The following is a 20989-nucleotide window of genomic DNA, read 5'->3' on the forward strand; positions in this document are numbered from 1 at the left end:
ATCCAGACCACATCACATGATCCATTGTCTACAGCCAAGCTCTAAGATACAACCGCATTTGCTCCGATCCCTCAGACAGAGACAAACACCTACAGAATCTCTATCAAGTGTTCTTAAAACGGCAATACCCACTTGGTGAAGAGAAGAAACAGATTGACGGAGCCAGAAGGGTACCAAGAAGTTACCTACTACAAGATAGGCCCAGTAAAAAAAGTAATAGAATGCCACTAGCTGACACCTACAGCCCCCAACTAAAACCTCTCCAGCGCATTAGCAAGGAACTACAACCTGTTCTGAAGGACGATCCCTCACTCTGACAGACCTTGGGAGGCAGGCCAATTCTCGCCAACAGACAGCCCCCCCATCCTGAAGCAAATACTCACCAGCAACTACACACGACACAACAAAAACACCAACCCAAGAACCAAACGCTGCTACCAACCCTGGTGCCAACTCTGTCCACATACCTATTCAAGGGACACCATCACTGCTCCTGAATCCTTCTGTCCATGCCAATAACCAGGTGCTACAGAGTTCTACTCCGTCTGTCTCTGCTGTCTCTGGGGTGCTGCTCCTGCCCTTCTAGCAGAATTGTTTCCCTCCAGGAAGCTGAAGGCCCTGCCATTTCAGAGACAAGGGTAGCATTAACCAAGAAATCTTCCCTCTTATTGTAATTTGCTGAAGGAGGCCACAATATTGATACTTTTCAGCATTCCAGGAATGTGACTGTTAGATCATCCTTGGCTCCCAGGCAGCTTTCGCAGCCCATGAGGAAGGAGCAGAGGCTACTGGTAGTTAGATACGTGTACTAAGGTTTTTAAAAATTTAGAATTTTCATAGACTCTCTGGGGGCAGGAGAGTGGCAGTTCATTCCAGGGGCAATGCTACCAGCTTACAATTTCTTCCTTAAAGGCCGACCAACATTTGGAGAAAACAGAGGTTGTCAAGGTACAAGCATGGAACAGGGACATGGCTTTCCAATGCGGTGGAGGAGATCCGGCACTCTGTGCCAGAGAGATGTTTCTGCAGATGGTCACCCCTCTACATGTCACTGAATGGAGGGGTTTGATCGGCTGTGAGGGTGAGTTAAGCAGATATGTACATCAAGACCCAACTTCAGCTTCTGCTACACCACAAAATTTGTTGAAATGTGCTTACAGGACTGGGAGGCATATTGACTGGAAACTGACTATATCCTCATCAAGCACATGGAGTTGCCCTGCAAAGGAAAATGTGAACTATGACCACCACTTGCCCCAGCATCACCAGAAAATCCTGCCTCTGTGTCTGCCTAACACCAGGGAAAAGCACAGGGAAAGACACTGCCCCTTTGTACAATTCGCTGGAGTTTCAGAGCACCACAAGCCCCTCACCTCTCCCGAGCAAAGGAACATCAGTGTGTTTATCCAGCTGCCAGACCGGTTTCCCTACGCACCCTCATTTCTGAACCTGTGCAGCATGGCTCAGTGTGGGGATAGGCCAGACCCCAGGGACAGGGACAGTAGAATTTTGAAATCTCCCAGGGGAGAGCAGACTGCTGGGACTAACTTTATCCTCAGATAACTAGTGTCCCCTTCCCCTCCCTGGACCTAACCCCCAGACTACAGCCCTGTTCGGTGCAGCTCCTCTTTGTAAGCGGGTAGTGAGATTGGAGCGAGGGGAAGAGCAGCACTGAAACTGAAGGGACAAAGAAAACAGCTATTAGACAAACAACTGTACATTTTCTACAATGGTTCTACTCTTAATGGGAAGTCTTTTAAACCCCCTCCCCCGCCTTTGCCCAGTCTGTGCAGCCCCAGGACTGTCACTGCCAATGTGCTGGCTGAGAAATGCCCAGACGGGGGGCACAAAGTTGGGGAGGATGTGTTCTCCAGCCACACACTGATCAGCAGCACCCATGCGTGGTCACAGCTGCTCGGTAGTTGGAAGAGAGTTTCACATCTCTGAAGAAAGCAAACAACTGACACAGGAACCTACACATGTGAGGGGGGGGATCACAGCAAGGAACCTGTCTGGGACAGGAACTGGAACCCAAGGGACCATCACTGGGCAATGCCAGCCATTTGCTACCTGCCCAGTGTTGTAAGCCCCAGGTAACAAGGGACTTAGAGGATGAGTCCACTGAGGACCATGTCAGAGCTCAGCCTCTGCACCTTCCTAGTCTCCCTGAGCTTCAGCCACCTCTGAGAACTGGAGAAGAGTTAAGGTGCTAAGAGCTGCTGGTTGCACTTCAACCATTACAGGCTGACACCTGTCACAAGTGCTAGAACCAAAATCTGGTACAGTTCTGAGTGTGCTTTATTGTTTTCCTTGAGAGTTTAAACTGAGTTATTTTTATTTTTTCCTCCTTTTATCCATCCCTTCTTTTGTCCATTCCTCCCTCTTCCTTTCTGGAGTTTGTTCATGCAACAGAATCATCAGGTCTTCCAGTGACTCATTGCTTTTCAGCAAGAAGGATTTTTGTAACGATATAAATATGCCCTATGCATCAACCTCAGTGTCCAATATTTCCATAAATTGGTCATAAGGAACACTGGGGCACATTTTGAACTGGTAAAAGTGGTGTTCTGCTTACTTCTATCTTCTTTCCTGCTTATGTTTTATGGAATTATGTTTCTGAGGGAGTTAATCAGAGACAGTTGAGAGATCTGTCGTTCTCTCTCCTTCCCTTCAGCTCTCATTAACCTCCCCTCTACAACATAGCTAAACAACTATTTCCTCTCTACTTCCTATTGACATCTCTACATCTCACAGACAGACATTGTCCTTACACCATCACAGACTGAACCCAAAGCACCCAGTGAAGTACAAATTGTTGCAGTGGAATTAGTTTGCAGTGCTGACTCTTTGCTCACTGGCAAACTCTACAAACGCAGCCTCCTGAAAGCTTCAGGCCAGCAGGGTTGGGGCTTGATGCTGACTGGACAGCAAGAGCGTCTCCAAGTGGAAATGAATGGGAGTTCATCCTGACCCCTAGGGCAGGAGCAACAACAGAGCAGGGAATTCAAGGCAACCCAAGTTACAGGGGTGGGGTGGGAGGGACTCTCCAGCCTTGTTTGTGAGTGACCCCAACACTACAGCAGAACAGAAAGGGAGACCATTTGGGTCTTTGTTTTACAAACTCATCTGCTGGGAAAACCAAAGCCACATCTGGAGTGGTTTAGATATGAGGGTTGTAGCAGAAAGAGCCTGAAAGACAGAGCGTGGTACTGGATGAGGCCTGAACCAAACATCAGCCAGAGTCAGGCCATGCTTACAATGTCACTGTGCAGTACGTGAACTTGGTAAGAATGTGGTAGGTGTTGCTAAAACAGATACTCCAAATAAATACTAGGCACTAGCTAGTCACTAAACACAGTCCAGAAGAGTAGTACAAGAATACCCTGCTATAGAGTTATAGAATAAATATGCTCCTCGAAGATGGTACAGGGACACACTGACCCCTCCTAGGGTTTGAGCCAACACGCCAGGTTGTAGGGTGTTAACTAAGCATGTGAGAGGGGCAATACACAACTTGTTTGTATGAGGGTAAAAAGAGGGGTCACAGAAAATACATCTGGCCAAGGGGGGAGCGGAAAGTCCCACTGCTGACTGAGCTGGTCCATTCTCATGAGTGTACATGTCCTAATGTCCATGCAGAGTCTATATGGTGCTAGTACAAGTGCTTTTTGTCAAAAACAAACCTGGCCAAGCGCCTTTGCCACCGAATGAGTCTGTCGCCTTTTGGGCAGTTTGACTGAGGTCTGCAGGGCCAGCTACCTGGCTAGAGCCAGGACAACATATGGGCCCATACAGCCAATAACAGGTGTCCTTTTATCAGAGCCCCCAGCGATCATGGAAGGGTGGAGTGATGGTTCTGGTATCTGCCCATCTCCAGCTAACACTGAAACCCCTGCATAGGAGGCGCTGGCTATCAGTCCACGGGTGGGTCTGCAGCAATCAGCCTAGAACACAAGATGGAGCACAGCACGGTGCCATGAAACACAGCCAACAGAGTGAGTCCTGAGAGAGGTTGGGCACCTGCAGCTAGGGTGACCAGACAACAAGTGAGAAAAATCAGGACAGGGTGTGGGGGAGTAATAGGAACCTATATAAGAGACCCAACAATCAGGACTTTCCCTATAAAAATCAGGAGATCTGGTCACCCTACCTGCAGCTCCCACTGGTTTCAGAGGGAGATGCAAGAACTCAGCACTGCTCAGAACTGGCCCATTGTGATGGAAGTGGAACATTCCACTGTAGGGGTGGTGACCTAGACAGAGAGGTAGAGACAGGTGAGTAGGGTGATCAGACAGCAAGTGTGAAGAATCGGACAGGGGATGGGGGGGATAAATAGGAGCCTATATAAGAAAAAGACTCAAAACTCAGGATTGTCCTGATTTTATAGGGATATTGGGTCACCCTATAGGTCAGGGCTACATAAGGGAAAGAAGCCGTTCATGACCCTGGAACTCACTGTCACAAACAGCCCCAGCTGGTGACTCCAGATCTGGAGTGTAATTTGACTCATTTGAGAGTTTAGAGTCAGCCAGAGCCTTCCCCCTACAGCTCCCCGGGGGGGGGGGGAGGGGGGGGACATGAAACAGGTCACTTTGCCCAAGTGACAAGGTGATGATGATGATGATGATCTGTGACTGTTATAATGCAGTGATTGTTGAGTCAGCCCCCAGGGGCTGCAGCATTTCACACCAGGCTGTGGCCCAGAGCACATGGCTGCTGCCTGTGGATCTGAGTACAGGGATCAGGGTTATGGAGCAGGGCCTTCTGGGACCAACCTGATTCCATTGCTAAAGAAGGGAACGTGAGACACAGAAGGATGAAGGAAACAAGGCAGGGAGGGAGGGATGAGGTTTTGATAAGGGAGGAGAGGGTGTTGGGAGGGGAAAAAAAAACAAAGAAGTTACTGAGAAACACCATGGAACTAAGGGTAATGAGAGAAGAGAGAAAAAAGAGAGGAGTGGGCAAAGAGGCTAGAAGAAAAGAAAAAGGAGAAGCACAGAAGTGGATGGGGGTAAGAACGCAGATGGATTTCTTTAGCATCAGGTAGAATCGCAATTGCCTTTGTCAGGATATGCTCAAAGCAGCCAGTTGTAACTACTAGGGGTTAACAGTGCAGGTATTTGTACAATTCAAAATGGAAAGGTTACAACTGGCCATAGCTGAGAGCTGGCATCAGCTTGGTTCTTACCTTTCAGGTCCAGCTGCGACGAAATCTCTTATTTCTGTTGATTTGATCACTGCAGCTTATCCGTCAGAAGTAGCAAGAGAACCTGTTCTTATCAAGAGGTAAGGAATGCACCTTCTCCTAGCAATGGAGTGGAAACTAACCAATCTGGGTGTACTTTCAGGTGAAGGAAGTGAATTTATCCTTTGCTGTCAAAGGCTACAAGCAGTTTCAGAAGAATAAAGCAAGATACATAACCAAAGCTTCTGAGAGGTTACAGAAATATTTACTTATTCTAGTCAAGAATAAGGAAACCACTTATACCTACTAGATTTTAACAGTACAGCTGTTTGTATGGAGAGAAAGAAAAACCAATCCAGCAATTCATCATGCAGAAGGTGTGTATTTATACTCCCTGTTACAAAAAGAATCCAATGAGAATTCATTTACATTTGTTGCCTGACAAAAATACAGTCTGTCGAACATTGATCTTTGCAGAAGGTCATATTTCAAGATGAAAGGATGATAGATGGCTGTAGTTTACAGGAAGGAATTAGCTATCTATCCTTTTAAAGGAGGTAAGAAATATGGGAATGGTGTACTGTAAGAGTCAATGGTTCTGGTCATACTTTCAGGTGGAAGAAATGTAAGTGATGAAATTTTCATCTCTAAAGATCATGAGAAGTTGCTGTACTGAATAAAGCAATAAACATGGGAGCTACCAACTACTCTCCTTTCATCTCAACAGGTAATTCTAACCAATGATGATGATCTCTGCTCCGTTTTCCTTCCCAGAGAAGGCCATTGGATGTTCCAAGGATGTAACAGGGAAGTTATTTCAAAGAACAAGTGCAACTAACCACAGTGTGAAGATGAGCATTGTGCCTGCTCTTATATTTGCAGAGAGAAGTTGTCCAGCTGATTCTATTTGTGCCTAATTGATCATTGTTGCTTATTTTTCAGATGTCAAGAAATGAGTGGAACTGATCATTTCTATCAAGAGGTAAGGAACGCACCTCCTCACAGCACAGGGGCAGGAATTAAAGGCTCTGTTTCTATTTTCAGGTGAATGGTAAGACCTTCATTTCAAGGGAGTATGATAAGAGGCTGTTGAATTTAAGAAAAGGAAGAAGTCAGACAGGCAATGATACCTGGCTAGAGGGAAAAAGCATCTTTCACTTCTAGTTCAGAAGAAGGCAGCCATTTATACGCTTCAGGTTTTAACAGGTGTAGCTGGCTGTACTGCTAAGAATCAAAGCCTTGCAGTGGAACATGACTGACAAGTAAGTGAGCACTGAAAGGTCTCTAGAAGCCCAATGATCTGCATGCTAAGGAACCTTCTCCATTGATGACTCTTCATAGCTGGCAATGAGTAATAATAATTCTGTCAAACATTGATTGCAGGTTTTGCTCTTCTGAGATATGAACAGACCAGGTGGTCATTCCTACCAGGGAGAAGTGAGGCTCAATGGTGTGGCTGTCCTGGGCAAGGAGGTGAGAAATACCAGTCTCCAAACATCCATGTGTACATTAAGTGGTGTGGATTTTGCTTTCAGGGAAAAAAAAAAAAAACTGTGGATGACCTTACTTGTCATGGAGAATGTCAAAAGCAGACACAAGACAAAGTAACATGGACTTGCCAGCTGCTCAATACGTTGAGGACTCCAATGACAAGATGCTGTTATTTCAAGGGGGGAAAAATACAGCAAACAAAAAATAGCCACTTCAAAAATTCAGTTAGTCGCAAATCTGAATCAAGTCAGCAGACCATCAGACATGGAGGTAAGCATTTAAGTTTCCCTGATTAACAAATGAATCTGATGCTAAAGCAACACTTGCAGACCAAAATAGGTCACATTGCATCTCCAGATGGAAGGACACCAGAGGGCTGTTGTGTTCTAGAAGCAATTAATGCAAATCCAACTAGCTGAACCAGGCATGTCAGTTAGTAAAGAAATGTGCTTTTTCCCCTCTTAACATTCAACTGGAAATGAATAGATCCTCGTACTTTCAGATGAGAGAAATGCAGCCAATTTGAACGTTGAGGGTGTGAAAACTTCAGGAAGTTGCTAGAAGATCTGAGATAGATATCTACAGAAAGGAAACAAGCATAACTCACTGCTACCAAGAGGTAAGAAACTCACCTCATAATGAGGAAATTGATGGATCTGGTTTCCCTTCAGGTGAAAGAAATGCAGCTTGTCCATCAGAAGTAGGAACGGTTTTTCTTACTATCAAGAGTTAAGGAATTCACCTTCTCCTAGCAATGGAGTGGAAACTAACCAATCTGGGTGTACTTTCAGGTGAAGGAAGTGAATCTATCCTTTGCTGTCAAAGGCTACAAGCAGTTTCAGAAGAATAAAGCAAGATACATAACCAAAGCTTCTGAGAGGTTACAGAAATATTCACTTGTTCCAATCAAGACTAAGGAAACCACCTATACCTACTAGATTTTGAACAGTACAGCTGATTGTATGGAGAGAAAGAGAAACCAATCCAGCAATTCATCATGCAGAAGGTGAGTATTTATACTCCCTGTTACAAAAAGAATCCAATGAGAATTCATTTACATTTGTTGCCTGACAAAAATATGGTCTGTCAAACGTTGATCTTTGCAGCAGGTCATATCTCGAGATGCAAGGATGACACATGGCTGTAGGTTACAGGAAGGAATTGCTGATCCATTCTTTTAAGGAGGTAAGAAATACAATACACCATTCCCATAATAGTCAATGGTTCTGTCATACTTTCAGGTGGAAGGAAGGTAATTGATGAAATCTTCATCTCTCTAAAGAGCATGAGAAGTTGCTGTACTGAATAAAGCAATACAAATGGGAGCTACCTGTTCAGATGAAAGGAAAGTAGTTGGTAATTCTAACCAATGATGATGATCTCTGCTCCTTTTTCCTTCCCAGAGAAGGCCATTGCTTGTTCCTACAAGGATGTAACAGGGAAGTTATTTCAAAGAACAAGTGCAACTAACCAGTGTGAAGAGGAGCATTGAGCCTGCTCTTACATTTGCAGAGAGGAGTTGTCCAGCTGATTCTATTTGTGCATAACTGATCAATTGCTTATTTTTCAGATGTCAAGAAATGAGTGGAACTGATCATTTCTATCAAGAGGTAAGGAATGCACCTCCTCACAGCACAGGGGCAGGAATTAAAGGCTCTGTTTCTATTTTCAGGTGAAAGGAAGGTCTCACCATTCAGAGGAGGATGATAAGAGGCTGCTGAATTTATGAAAAATAGTCAGACAGGTAACAATACCTGGCTAGAGGGAAAAGCATTTTACTTCTAGTTCAGAAAAAGTCAAACAGCCATTTATACGCTTCAGGTTTTAACAGGTGTAGCTGGCTGTACCGCTAAGAATCAATGCCTTGTGGTGGAACATGACTGACAAGTAGGTGAGCACTGAAAGGTCTCTAGAAGCCCAAAGATCTGGATGCTAAGGAACCTTCTCCACTGATGACTCTTCATAGCTGGCAATGAGTAATAATAAATAATTCTGTCAAACATTGATTGCAGGTTTTGCTCTTCTGAGATATGAACAGACCAGGTGGTCATTCCTACCAGGGAGAAGTGAGGCTCAGTGGTGTGGCTGTCCCGGGCAAGGAGGTGAGAAATACCAGTCTCCAAACATCCATGTGTACATTTAAGTGGTGTGGATTTTGCTTTCAGGGAGAAAAACTGTGGATGACCTTACTTGTCATGGGGAGAGTGTGAAAAGCAGACACAAGACAAAGTAACATGGACTTGACAGCTGCTCAATCCATTGAGGACTCCAATAACAAAATGCTGATATTTCCAGGGGGAAAAAAAAATACAGCAAAGAAAAAAAGCCACTTCAAATAGTTCAGCTAGTAGCAAATCTGAATCAAGTCAGCAGACCATCAGACATGGAGGTAAGCATTTAAGTTTTCCTGGTTATCAAGTGAATCTGATCCTAAAGCAACACTTGCAGACCAAATAAATAGGAAGGACACCAGAGGGCTGTTGTGTTCTAGAAGGAATTAATGCAAATCCAGCTAGCTGAACTGGGCATGTCAGTTGGTAAGAGAAAAAAAAAAAAAAAGCACATTTCTTTAACATTCAAGTGGAAATGAATAGATCCTCGTACTTTCAGATGAGAGAAATGCAGCTGAGTTGAATGTTGAGGGCGTGAAATCTTCAGGAAGTTGCTAGAAGATCTGGGATATCTACAGAAAGGAAACAAGCGAAACTCCTCACTGCTGCCAAGAGGTAAGGAACTCCCCTCATAATGGAGAAATTGATGGATCTGGTTTCCCTTCAGGAGAAAGAAATGCAGCTGATCTGATCTCCTAGGAATTGAGGACTATATGCAGTCATATTACTGAAGAACAAACACACACACATTGCCAGACCTGCAAAAAGTTGCCTTCCTTGACTCGAATGGGAAGACAAACACTTATCACCTTCATGTCTCAAACCCACAATGCAGCAGACCATCACTGACAAGGAGGTGAGCATTTAGGATTCTCCTATTACCAAATGGAACAGATCATGCAAACAAGTTACCTGTCACATGCTGATCTCTACAGCCACAGCTGTGCTTTCCAGGAACTCATTTGTGAAGCTGATGTGTCTTTTCAGGAGAAGAGTTACAGATGCTCAGGATTTGAGTACGAAGGAATAGGAATGGAGCTAAACAGATCCAACACATGAAAGGACGATTGGATCTCAAAATATGAAACCAGGAAAAAGACCCTACATTCAATAAAGCAACAGGATTGGCTAAGGAGAGGTAAGCAGCATTTGGTGTCTAACAAATGACCATAGCAATTTTGTAGCGCTGATTGTAACTTATGTTGTGCCAAAGGTTTGTTACAGCTGATCACACATCTCAGGAGCTAAGAGGATGTGAGGGGGACGGCAGATGTCAGAGGATTCATTTTTATTAGGAGATGGTGAACCTGCTTGTCACATAATGTTCAAAAGTTGCTGCTGGGATGGAAGCAAAGAAGAAAGCCCTGGAGATGGGTTAGTGCTGGGACACAGACACTATCCTGGAGGAGCCGGGGGTATGTAACCATAGCAACCAGTCGGTCCTTTCCCCGCTGTGGTCCTGGCTCACATGCACAGGGTGAAACCGATCGCCATGTTTGGGGTCAGGAAGGAATTTTCCTCCAGGGCAGATTGGCCAGAGCCTTGGAGGTTTTTCGCCTTCCTCTGGGGCATCGAGCAGGGACCAACCCTTAGGACCATTTAGGAAAAGACAGACAATAAAATCCATCAGAGAGAACTTGTCTCCCTTTGTTGTTTGAATTTTCTATAAACCCGTCCTGTGCCCCATAGCCATGCCCATGCTCCCAACCTCACAGCAGGGCAGAGTCTCTTCCAGGTGCCCTCCCCCATCTGTGCCAACATGGCCCCCATGTCACTCTCCCACTCCAGCAGGGACCCAGCACAGGAGAGATCAGCCCACTGTCCTAGAGAGGGAAAAGCCGTGTGCACGGCCCCCAGGGATGGGGAGAGGACATGGCCAGGTGCACCAGTCAAGGGGAAAGCAGGAAGCAATGGCACTTTTACCACGTTCCTCTCCCAGGATGCCCGGCGGGGCCAGAGCAAGGCCTTTGGTCGGCCACATCCAAGCACTCCCGCTGCTCTGGTCATAAAAGCCCCTCAAAGAGCGGCTATGAAAGGGGAGGTCAGTGACCCCAGAGCAACTCTTCCATTGGCATGGTGGGGCCACTGCTTCCTGAGCTCCCGAACTGGGCTCACAGGCTAGCAGCAAATAGTCCCCCAGGGTGGGTTCAGCTCTAGCTGCCCCTTGCTCCAGAGGGGGCCATTGGGCATCCAGGAAGCTCTTGCCTTCAGCCAGCCCTTTCCCAGGAGGTGGGGGCCGGAAGCCTGGTGTCCTCTGCAGTCTGCTCCAGCTGTGCCCTCTTCTCCTCTAATCCCCCCTCCAAGTCTGGCACCTCTCAGGGCGGTGCTGGGCTGGCCTGAAAGAGCTCATTCCCCCTGTATTGCCCAGCACGGGTCTGTAGATCTCATTGCAGGCATTCTGGGAAATCAGATCTCCATGATCTGCCTCAGGGAGACTGGGAGCATGACCAGGGGACACAGGACAGGGTCAGTAGTAGCAGCACGTAGCTGGAGGCAATGAGAAGAGAGAGAGAGGGGCCAGCAACATGTTACTTCTGCATCCACTTCCTGCCCCTCCCCAATCAGCTTCCCAGCCACATGCTGAACCTAAACCACAGGGCAATGCCCAAAACGTTGTTGTGGGGTCTCAAACCTCTATAAACCCAGCAGCCTGAAAGCCACCAGGGCCCGATTCTCCCTGCAGGAGGACAGCATCTCCAAGGTGAAGACAATATAAGTGACTCGTACCTTGGGAAGGAGGTTGGGGAGAATGCGATATCCTGTGCAAAGATACCACATGAACTGGTGTCACTCACAAACAGTGGTGCAGGAGGGGACCTAACAATAGAGAAGAGCAAAATGGGGAAGGTAGTGGTCTTGCTTTTGCAACAATCTCCTCATTTCAGCTTCTATTTGGCAAAATTAACCTAAACCAAGGGTCGGGGGAGGAAGGTCAGATCAGGGTTTTATTTTCTTGTAACCCTTCCCCCTACCCCCACCACAAGATCATGGAGAGGTGGAGGGATGGTTCTGGCTCATCTCAGCCTGGCCCAAACACTGCACCACGGTCTGTACACACTCTGCCTAGGAGGAGCTGGCTACAGGGGTATAAAACCATCAGTTAAAACCCCAGATCCCAACATGTGACATTCTGCAGCACTGGTGGTCACAGCCCCACCTACAACAAAGTCTGCTCCCTCACTTCATGGAGAAGGGCAGAGCTTAACAGTGCATCCGGCTTCCACACACACTGCATCTCCAAGCATTAGCCAGGGTCAAACACCACCAGACACCAGAGAGTGGGGCTGATGGCACAAAGGCACAGGACAGAGAGGCTGGGCACCCGCAGCTCCCACTGATTCCAGAGAGAGATGCAGGACCTCAGTATGTTGCCAGTGACAGAGGGACAGAGACACACAAGTTGGGAGAGTGATGGAGACCCCGGCAGGAGATCAGATTGAAGGCAGCGTCTGTCACAGCCTAGGGCTACATGAGACTCCTTCCAAAGAAGGCAGCAGGAACCGTGGCAAGCTGTGGAGGAGCCCTGCCGTGTGAAGGGCTCACTGCCACACCCAGGCTCTGACGCAGGTTAGTCCCAAACTGGAACTAAGACAGTTTCTCAGCTCACTTTCTGAGTCTCAGGGGACTCTGGCAGAGGCTTCCTGCCATTTCCTACCTGAGTCTCCTCACAGCCCCTCCCTCTCGGGAAATGCCCTCTGGCCCCGAGAGCCCTAGGTGCTGCCTGGCCCCCTTCATTTGTCCAACAGGGGTGCAGGACCTAGTGAATTTTCAGGTGCCAGACACTGAGTGACATACCCCCTCCACCCCCTTCAGAAAAACCTGCCTTTCCCTTACACGTGAGGCCCCCTCTGGACTGCTCTCACCCCCAACCCAGAACAGATTCCATATATCAATCATATAGTCATATTCCCTGAGTGCCCCATACTCCTTAATGCCAGTCTTAGTTTCAGTCAGTCTATAGAATTTCAGCTTCTCCAGGGTTTCGAGGTCTCTGCGCAGTGTGTCTAGCTCTCCCTAAAGCTCCTGACCATCAGGATCTGGCCACCCCCTCCGCCCCAGTGGCCTGATATTCTGCCGACAACTCTCCTTCTGTCGCTGAAGGATCAGTAACTCCATCCTGCAGCCTCCAGTCATTCTGGGACATCTCCAGTCCTTAGGACGGGAACCATAAAACAGGTGTCCCATTTTCCCTTCTGCAGGGGATCACTTTCACCTTGGCCCTGGAGGTTCCACCTGGGTCCCCATACAACCTCCTCCCACAGAGGCCTGAGCTCCGCCTGGGTCAGGGAGCCCCTTTTCATGATCCCTGAATAAACTTTAGACGTATTAAGCAGGGTCCTCTGGAGACAGGACAGAACTGGTTTTTCAGAGACATTCTGGGAAATTCAACTAATAGGCCTTTTTATTGGCCAGTCACTATTCCTTCCTGAATTTAGCACAGGGAAAGCCCATCACTTCTGCCTCTCCCCCCACAAGAGGTACCACCAGCAGCAGCCACAAATGCCATTTGTGCTGCAAAGTCCTCCAGGGTCTCTGCTCCACAGCCTGCTTGTTGCTAAAACTCCCCTCCTACATGGGCTGTGTCAGCCTCCCTTCAATAGCTTCTCGGGGGAGTCACATCACTCTCCGACTGGCCAACCTTAGAGCCCAAGTCAGTCAGCCTCTGGCCTGTGATTGCTGCTGGGATGTAACAACCACAGGGGAGGGGAACAGTTTCCAGGTGGTGACACTTCAGCCCATAACATCACTGGGCATTTAATAGCCGCCACCGTTGACCACAGGGACTATTGTTGCTGGCAGATCACTGCCTCCCATGACTGACACTGGAACCAGTCTCCTGCATCTTAAGATACTGATAAGTTACTGGAGATACAATGTCCTTTTCTCCCATCAGCCTTAACACTGTCCATTTCCCAGCCTGTTACCTAGGATTATCTGCACTTTCCTACATCACTGGGGCATTGTGAGCTCACTTGAAGAGGGAACAGAATAGGGTTTGTGACTTGGGACAAGTTTTTTCTTGCTTGCATTTCACTCTTGAAATAGATTTTTCCTACTCTGGTTTTGGCAGAGCACTTTGGAGGACTGAAGAATTTGAGGATACAGTCTGTATCCTCTTTAAAGGTATTTAGGCCCTGAACGCTTGTTGAAATCCCTGGGAATTAGGAGTATAAATATCTTGGTGGATCTGGTCCAGTGACCTCACAATAGACTGAGCACCAAGCTGCAAGTGGTCCAGTGCTCAAATGAGGCAGGAGAGAACCCTGATCTCCAGTGGAGCTGGTCAAACTTTGCTCAAAAATTTCCTGATGAAAGTTATTTTGGAAACAATGTCAGTGAGGTGTTGCATTTAAAATGATTTGAAAGAGAGCCAAAAAAATCAGTTTTCAAAAACTGAAAAGTTTAGGGACTTTTTAAATAAAACCCCAAAGAATTCACAGAAACAGTCATTTATTCCTTTAAAAGTTTGTGGAAAATATTTGATATTTTCTGACCAGGTCTAGCCTCAAAGTCCCTGTACAATTTTCTTTTGTGCTGTCTGCATCAATCCAGCCACTGTAACAGAATCTAACTTACCCAGTTCAGGAGAGTTGTTGTAGCTGTGTTGGTCCCTGGAGGAGACACAGACAAGATGTGAGGTAATATCTTTTACTGGACCAAGTTCTGATGGGGGAAGACAAGCTTTGGAGCTTGTGACCTGAGGAGCTCCGTGGCACCTGAAAGCCCAAAAAGTTGGTCCAATAAGAGATTACCTGCCTTACTGACCTTGTCTGTGTTTTACTAGTGTCAGTCACCATGGTACTGGAACTCTGTGGAGCTGGTAGCAGAGCAACCAGCCCAGGTAATGTGTGTGCCTGGCAGCCTGACATGCACATGTTATGCAGCTCATTACCACCATCCATTGACAAAGAAGGGAAAAGGCAGCCAACAACTGTTTACCCAGGACTCCATAGACAAACTGCTCAGAGAAGGAACTCTGCCGCCCTCTGTCAGCAAACTGGAAAGTACAGCTGGAGAACTCATTGCCTAAGCTTCCTACCTGAAACACTCCATGACATTTTAGGTCCTCACCAGGACTGTACACGAGCCCCAAGTTGGTCAGATAATGGACTGAATGGAGAGAACAAAACTTAGGGGAACAAGGCTCCTACCTGGTGGCAAGAACTCCGTTCAGGGGTCCTGTCACCCTCTCCACAGAGGGCTTTGCAAAGAGATGGCACTGAGGAGACTTCCCAGCAAGAGGCAGCATTGAGGGAGATCTTGGCTGAAGCTGCAGTGCAGGGAAGTGAACTCTGGTGAGGGGCCCCGACACAGCACCCGTACAGCCGAGATCACTATAGTGGGGATAGGTGGGGGAGGGGCTCACAAGAATTGACAAGACCCTTCCCTAAGGCAGGGCTGGCTCCAGGCCCCAGCGTGCCAAGTGCATGCTTGGGGCGGCGTGCCGGGGGGGAGGGCACTCTGCTGGTTGCCAGGCGGGCGGCAGGCGGCTCCGGTGGACCTCCCGCAGGCGTGCCTGCAGAGGGTCCGCTGGTCCCATGGCTTCGGTGGAGCATCCACAGGGACGCCTGTGGGAGGTCCACCGGAGCCATGGGACCGGCGAGCAGCAGAGCGCCCCCTGCAGTGTGCTGTCGTGCTTGGGGCAGCGAAATGGCTAGAGCCAGCCCTGCACTGAGGGAAGCCTGGAAGCTGGAAGTTTCTGCTTTGGTTCTCCCCAAACTGAACTTCCTTGAAATCGCTCTCCAGTCTAAGGCGCCACAAGTGCTCCTGTTCTCTCCAGGGAAGTTCTCACATGCAAGGGCCATGCAGCCAAGATCACAGCTTGACCAGCCACTGAAGACTCGTTAAGGCAGCTTGGTGGGTCACTGCTCTTCCCAGCAGGGTCTCCATCTACTGCAGAGAAGCCCCACCCCATGTCCACCTGCCCATTCGTGAGGGCATTTGAAGTGAAAATGGGGTCATAGCACAGTGAGGTCCCAGCACAGGTGAACCCTGTTAGGAACCCTCCCACCAGCCCCACGCCCTGTCACAGGAGCAGAAAGCTGTGTACTAAGGGGCCACAGAGGGGTCACTAGTATTAGCCCCATTTTACAGATGGGAGAATCTGAGACACAGACAGGAGAAGTGACTTGCCCAAAGCCACAGGGAGTCTAGCAGAGAGCCAGGAACGGGATCCTGGAGTCCTAATCAGTAGAGAGCCCTGCCTCCCTTGATGCTTGTGTTTCTTGTTCTGATGTCAGTCACCTGTTGAGACCTGGGATTTCAGAGGGGAGCCTCCTGCCCCAGAGCTACCATGTCCCAAGAAATAATGACTCAATACTGTGATGGCAGCAGCTTGTCCCCCACTCTTGCATCACAGGAGATACAGCAGGGGAATGACAGCACCACATTCTAGTCCCAGGGAGAAGCAGCAACTGTGAGTCTGGGAAACCCCGGTTAGTTACACTCAGAAACTGCTTTGGCATGTGCAGAGGCAGGCGTGTGGGGAGAAAAGCAAAGGAGGAGCCACCATGGGGAATGGGAAGAAGTTCTGTGAGCAGAACAGCCACCTCCTGGCCTTTGTTCTACAGCCCTAGGATTTACTTTGGCCCAGTTGGTGACTTCACTGGGCTCTCACTTCTGAAACAGACAGCACTGACCACTGCTACCAGTGCCACCAATGGCACCTGGTCACAGTTCTCCCAGGAGCCTTCAACAATCCCAGCCTATGGTTCTAGCCTTGGTGGTGTCAGAAAAAGTCCTTCCTACTGCAGAGCTGTCATCCTGAGCCTGCAGGCAGGCAGAAAGAATAGCTCAGAGATGTGAACTGCTCAGTGCATCTTAACAGAAGTATTAATTCTGTACCATATTGTGAATGTCTATATAAAATGATCAGGAATGAAATAGTTAGACAGCCAACCAGTGTGTTAATCTCACAAATGGGAACTAGTGAGAAAATTCCCCAATTTTCATTTGCATTTTTAATACTAAATTGTGCTGGACAATCACAATTAAATTGAGAAACAGCATAAAAACAGTAAAATGCAACAGCACAAGGGATACTGTACTGACCATATTACTCACTGACATAATTAAAGCCATCCCTTGTTAAAACAGCCATAGCTACTGCAAGCTCCTCGGCTTCCAGCATGTCAAAGCTCACTCACATTTCCCCATCAAATCATTTAATACAGAACATTGCTTGTTTGAAAAAAAGTTTCCTTTTTGTCAGACTGTCCCTTTAAAAAAAGTGTCCAACAGAAAGAACAGTTAGTTTTCAACAGAATTTTTTGTGAGGAAATATTCCCAGCATCACCAGTGACTGCCTGGTGGGCCAGGGTGACTTTGCCCCCATAGGATTTATTTAATGGGGAGGAGGAGGGGTGGCACAGGGGGAAGAGTGTGGCAGGAGAGCCAGAGAATGGAGCAATTCTTTTAGACAGGACTGTAGTAGTATTTGTTTTATCATCTACACCCACTTATTGTCCCATTTCCCCATGAATTCACCAAGCTTCCCCAAAGTCAGTATGTTCTTTTCCAAGGGGTTACTTGACCAGACACTGATCTGATGCTGTCTTTAGTACAGTCCCTGCCACTCCATAAGCAGTCTGTAGCTCTTTAGCACAGTTTTTCCTTCCAGCAGTGGAGTGAGCAGGGTCTGACATAGGTCCCAGACCTCTCCCACCACCAGCAGCCTCTGAGAAGGTTGGTGGTTAATTGGAGCCACAGGACCATGCCCTACTGTCCATGTTCGGGGTAACCTATTGTCTATAGCTGCTGGGGATGTTGGTGGGGTTTTTGCTGCCTTGCACTCATATGATGCTCACTTGGTCACATCCAGCCAACTCTCCATAGGGGTCCTGCTGCAATATTGAGGTCACTATTGACCCCACTGTTGAATATAGAACGCCTTTTTATAGCCAATGGGAACATGATAGAGAAGGGAGAATCTGGGCAGGAAGACAATGGGGAATTGGTCACGCAGAAACAACTAGGAGAAGAATGGGTAGAGCCTGCCTGTGAACTTTTATGTGAACAGGCAGAGACTATTACTCAGCAGGCAGGACAAGTGGCAGTGGGATTAGGACATGATCTAACCTACCTCCCACCATGCTACCTTGCCTCTAGATAAGCACCTGACTCAACCTCCCTCTCCACCTCCATAAAGCAGCTCTCCAAGCACCTGCAGTCACGTGATCCTGGCTGACCCCCTCACCCCACATCCAGTCCCCTGGTTGGACTTTGCCAGCATTCCCAGCTGCAGGTCATTCCAACAGCAGTTCATCTCTTGGTTAACACAAACACCCCCTATGCGCATTGAACTGAGAGAAGTGTCCATGCTTCTGTTTGACCTGTTGTCAGCAAGGCTGTGGGTGAAATCCCAGCACTATGGGAGTCAATGGCAACATCCCCACTGACTTCACTGGGGCTAGAACTTTACCCTCTGCTCCTTCCCCATCTCAGCTGGGAACATTCACATAGCTTTCCTCTGAGTGGGTATGAGGGACGGGACTGGGTTTTACTGCAGTAGGGTCTGATGGGGGTGACAGAGGACCCAGGGGAAATGCCACCCCTCTGCATTACAGTGGAGTGCACAATTCAGCTTGTGTGTGAACTCTGGGGAGCTAAACCCTGGTTTGCAAGTTTACCTGGGGCACAGGCCTTGGCCCAGCTCTCTGCACCATCGGGCATTTCACTTGATGGGGGAGCTTGTCAATATCCCTTTATTACAGGTGTTTTTAGAAGACTCCTTCATACAGTATCTGAATCTGATTTTGCTTCTTTGTTACCACCTGCAGCTGATTAGAAACAGCCAGGGAGCAGGGCAGGAGATTGGGAAGCTTTGGGCCAGAAGGAGAGGCAACCAGAGAACAGCAAGGGAAAGAGTGAAGGGAAAGTATAACAGAGGGGCACCCACCTCTCATGAGCACCCCCTGGTCAAGTGTGTCTGCAGGTTTCAAATAGTATCAGGCCATACCCCCAGGAAGTCCTCCCTCCCTGGAGACAATCATTTTCACCCACTGGGTCTCTTCTGGCCCCAGCTGGGACTCTTAGCAGTTCTGTTCCCCTTCTGGGGAGTAGGAGGGAGTGTCAATCACAGTTTAACTGTAAGCCCCCTTCCCCAGTGGCCTATGGGAGGGGAGGGGAGGGGACCCAGGCCCACCCACTACTCCAGGTCCCAGCCCAGGGATCATAAGAATAGCAGCCACACATCACAGATACTTCCCTGGGCCACTTCCCCACAGCCCCAGCTTTCACCAGTACTTCACCCTTACCTCAGGGCTCTTCTACATTCAGACCCAGTAGCTCTTCCTCATTGCCAACCAGCACTGAGTTGTCCATGGGGCAACCATTCCCTTTAGCCAGCCAAGAGCCCCTCTATACTCCTCCAGCTGCAGCAAGGAACAGACTGACACTGCAGCTGAAACTCTTTTTATATGACCTTCCTGAACCCTGATTGGCTGCTTTCTGCAGCCTTTCCCTGATTGGCTGCGTCATGTAAAGTCTCTTTAGGCTGCTCGGAAGTCTTAGCTCCACTGCTCCTTTCCTGGGATGGATGTGGCAGGACCCTGAGGCCTCCAGTAGGGGGCCTCTGGCCTAGTCTGCCCCATTGCAGGAAGTAAATGGAGAGAAAGATGGAAAACAAAAGACAGCAGAAAAAAGAAAAACAAAAAAGACAAGAAAAGATCTGATGGAAATAGCCCAGGAAAGGGGGGATGGAAGAGGAAATAGAATAAATACAGGGAGAGAAACCAACGGAAACAAGAGGGGAGAGCTGCAATGATTGCAGGGGGTGGGGGAGGGTGACACACTGCTCATGGAGGGAAGGTCCCGTGTGCGGAGACATGGGGAAGGATCATGTGTATGGGGGAGGGGGAGAACAGCTGTTTTTTAAAGAAGCACAGAGGCAATGATGAAAGGTGACAGATTTCACTTTCTATTATTTTTTATTGTCTGTTTCTAAATGGCCCAAGGGCTGGTCCCTGCTCGATGCCCCAGAGGAAGGCGAAAAACCTCCAGGGTCTCTGGCCAATCTGCCCTGGAGGAAAATTCCTTCCTGACCCCAACCATGGCGATCAGTTTGACCCTGTGCATGCGAGCAAGGACCAGGATGGGAAAGGACCCACAGGTCGCTATGGTTATACACCTGTCCCAGTCACACCCTGAGATACAGTCTGTGTTCCACTGTTTGCCAGTCTCCAGTGCTTTCCTCTGATAAGGTACAACTCACTTCCTTGCTTCCATCCTGGCAGACAGAACCAGTTGCTCTCCTTCCCCCAGCAGGTGAACAGATCCAAATTTGAATCCCCCAACAGCCCCGTCAAGGTGAATGCTATTTCTTCACCTGTTCTGCCAGCAGCAGCATCATTTCCCTACTGGCTGCTCTGACCAGCTGCACTGCTTTATCCTTGGTGGGTCCAACAGGCTCTTCCTCCATAGACAGGTATCAATCAGCCCCTTCATTAACACACAGATACAATCAGATAGTGCTGACCTGTGACAGTCACAGCCAGCTCCACTGATCAGTCCGGACAGGCACAACCACTTACACTGCTTTCCTCTTCCCCTGCACTAACTTCTCCTTCCAGTTCCTCTCTGTCTATTCACAACCAGCTCCTTTGTGTCTCTTTTGCCAGGTGGCTTTCAACACCATTCACAGCAGAAGCAGATGCACTGTGAACCTAACTGACAGAGACAGCTACAGCACTTCCCTGTTAGAACAGCCAGTCTTCCCTGATCCATAACCTGACGGAGTTAAGACCCAACTGCATAGTTCAGCACCCAATCAGAGTGTAAAACCAGGAACATTTTCTTACTTTTCATGGCCACCGGGGCCACTATCATCTGGAAAATTACAAACAGCTCAATTACTCATCCACTAACAGCTAATCCTAGATCCTTTCTCTTCATCTCCACCACCAGCTTCATTGTACTACAGGTGAAAGTCCCAGTTTTCCTTACTCCCCATCTGGTCACTGAGTTGATTTCTTTTCAGAAGTTTGCTGAGCTGTGCAGTTTGTCAACTGCTTGTAGATTTCTTCTCTCCAAAGGGAAGATCAGCTGCATTTCTGGTACCTGAAAGTACAGTCTCATCCATTTATTTCCAAAGGAACGCTGCAAGGCATTTCTTACCTCTCAACAGGAGCAATTACCTTTCGTATATCTTCCTGGCATAAATCTTCCTACTGTTCCCACTGCTTGAAGCCCAGTCAGCTGTAAT

At 48.1% G+C, this 20989-nt stretch overlaps 2 long non-coding RNA genes across 2 annotated transcripts; both read left to right on the plus strand.

The window, feature by feature from the left end:
- Positions 1-6711: 6711 nt before the first annotated feature.
- LOC127034495 (uncharacterized) lies at positions 6712-8285 on the plus strand. Its single transcript, XR_007769403.1, has 4 exons — positions 6712-6946; positions 7179-7295; positions 7468-7682; positions 7783-8285. It is a non-coding gene; the product is annotated as an uncharacterized LOC127034495 (long non-coding RNA).
- Positions 8286-8971: 686 nt separating this feature from the next.
- On the plus strand, positions 8972-10422 carry LOC127034496 (uncharacterized). Its single transcript, XR_007769404.1, has 3 exons — positions 8972-9041; positions 9271-9643; positions 9775-10422. It is a non-coding gene; the product is annotated as an uncharacterized LOC127034496 (long non-coding RNA).
- Positions 10423-20989: the final 10567 nt, after the last annotated feature.

Source organism: Gopherus flavomarginatus, chromosome 14 (genome assembly GCF_025201925.1).
Source record: "Gopherus flavomarginatus isolate rGopFla2 chromosome 14, rGopFla2.mat.asm, whole genome shotgun sequence".
Taxonomy (NCBI): Eukaryota; Metazoa; Chordata; order Testudines; family Testudinidae; genus Gopherus; species Gopherus flavomarginatus.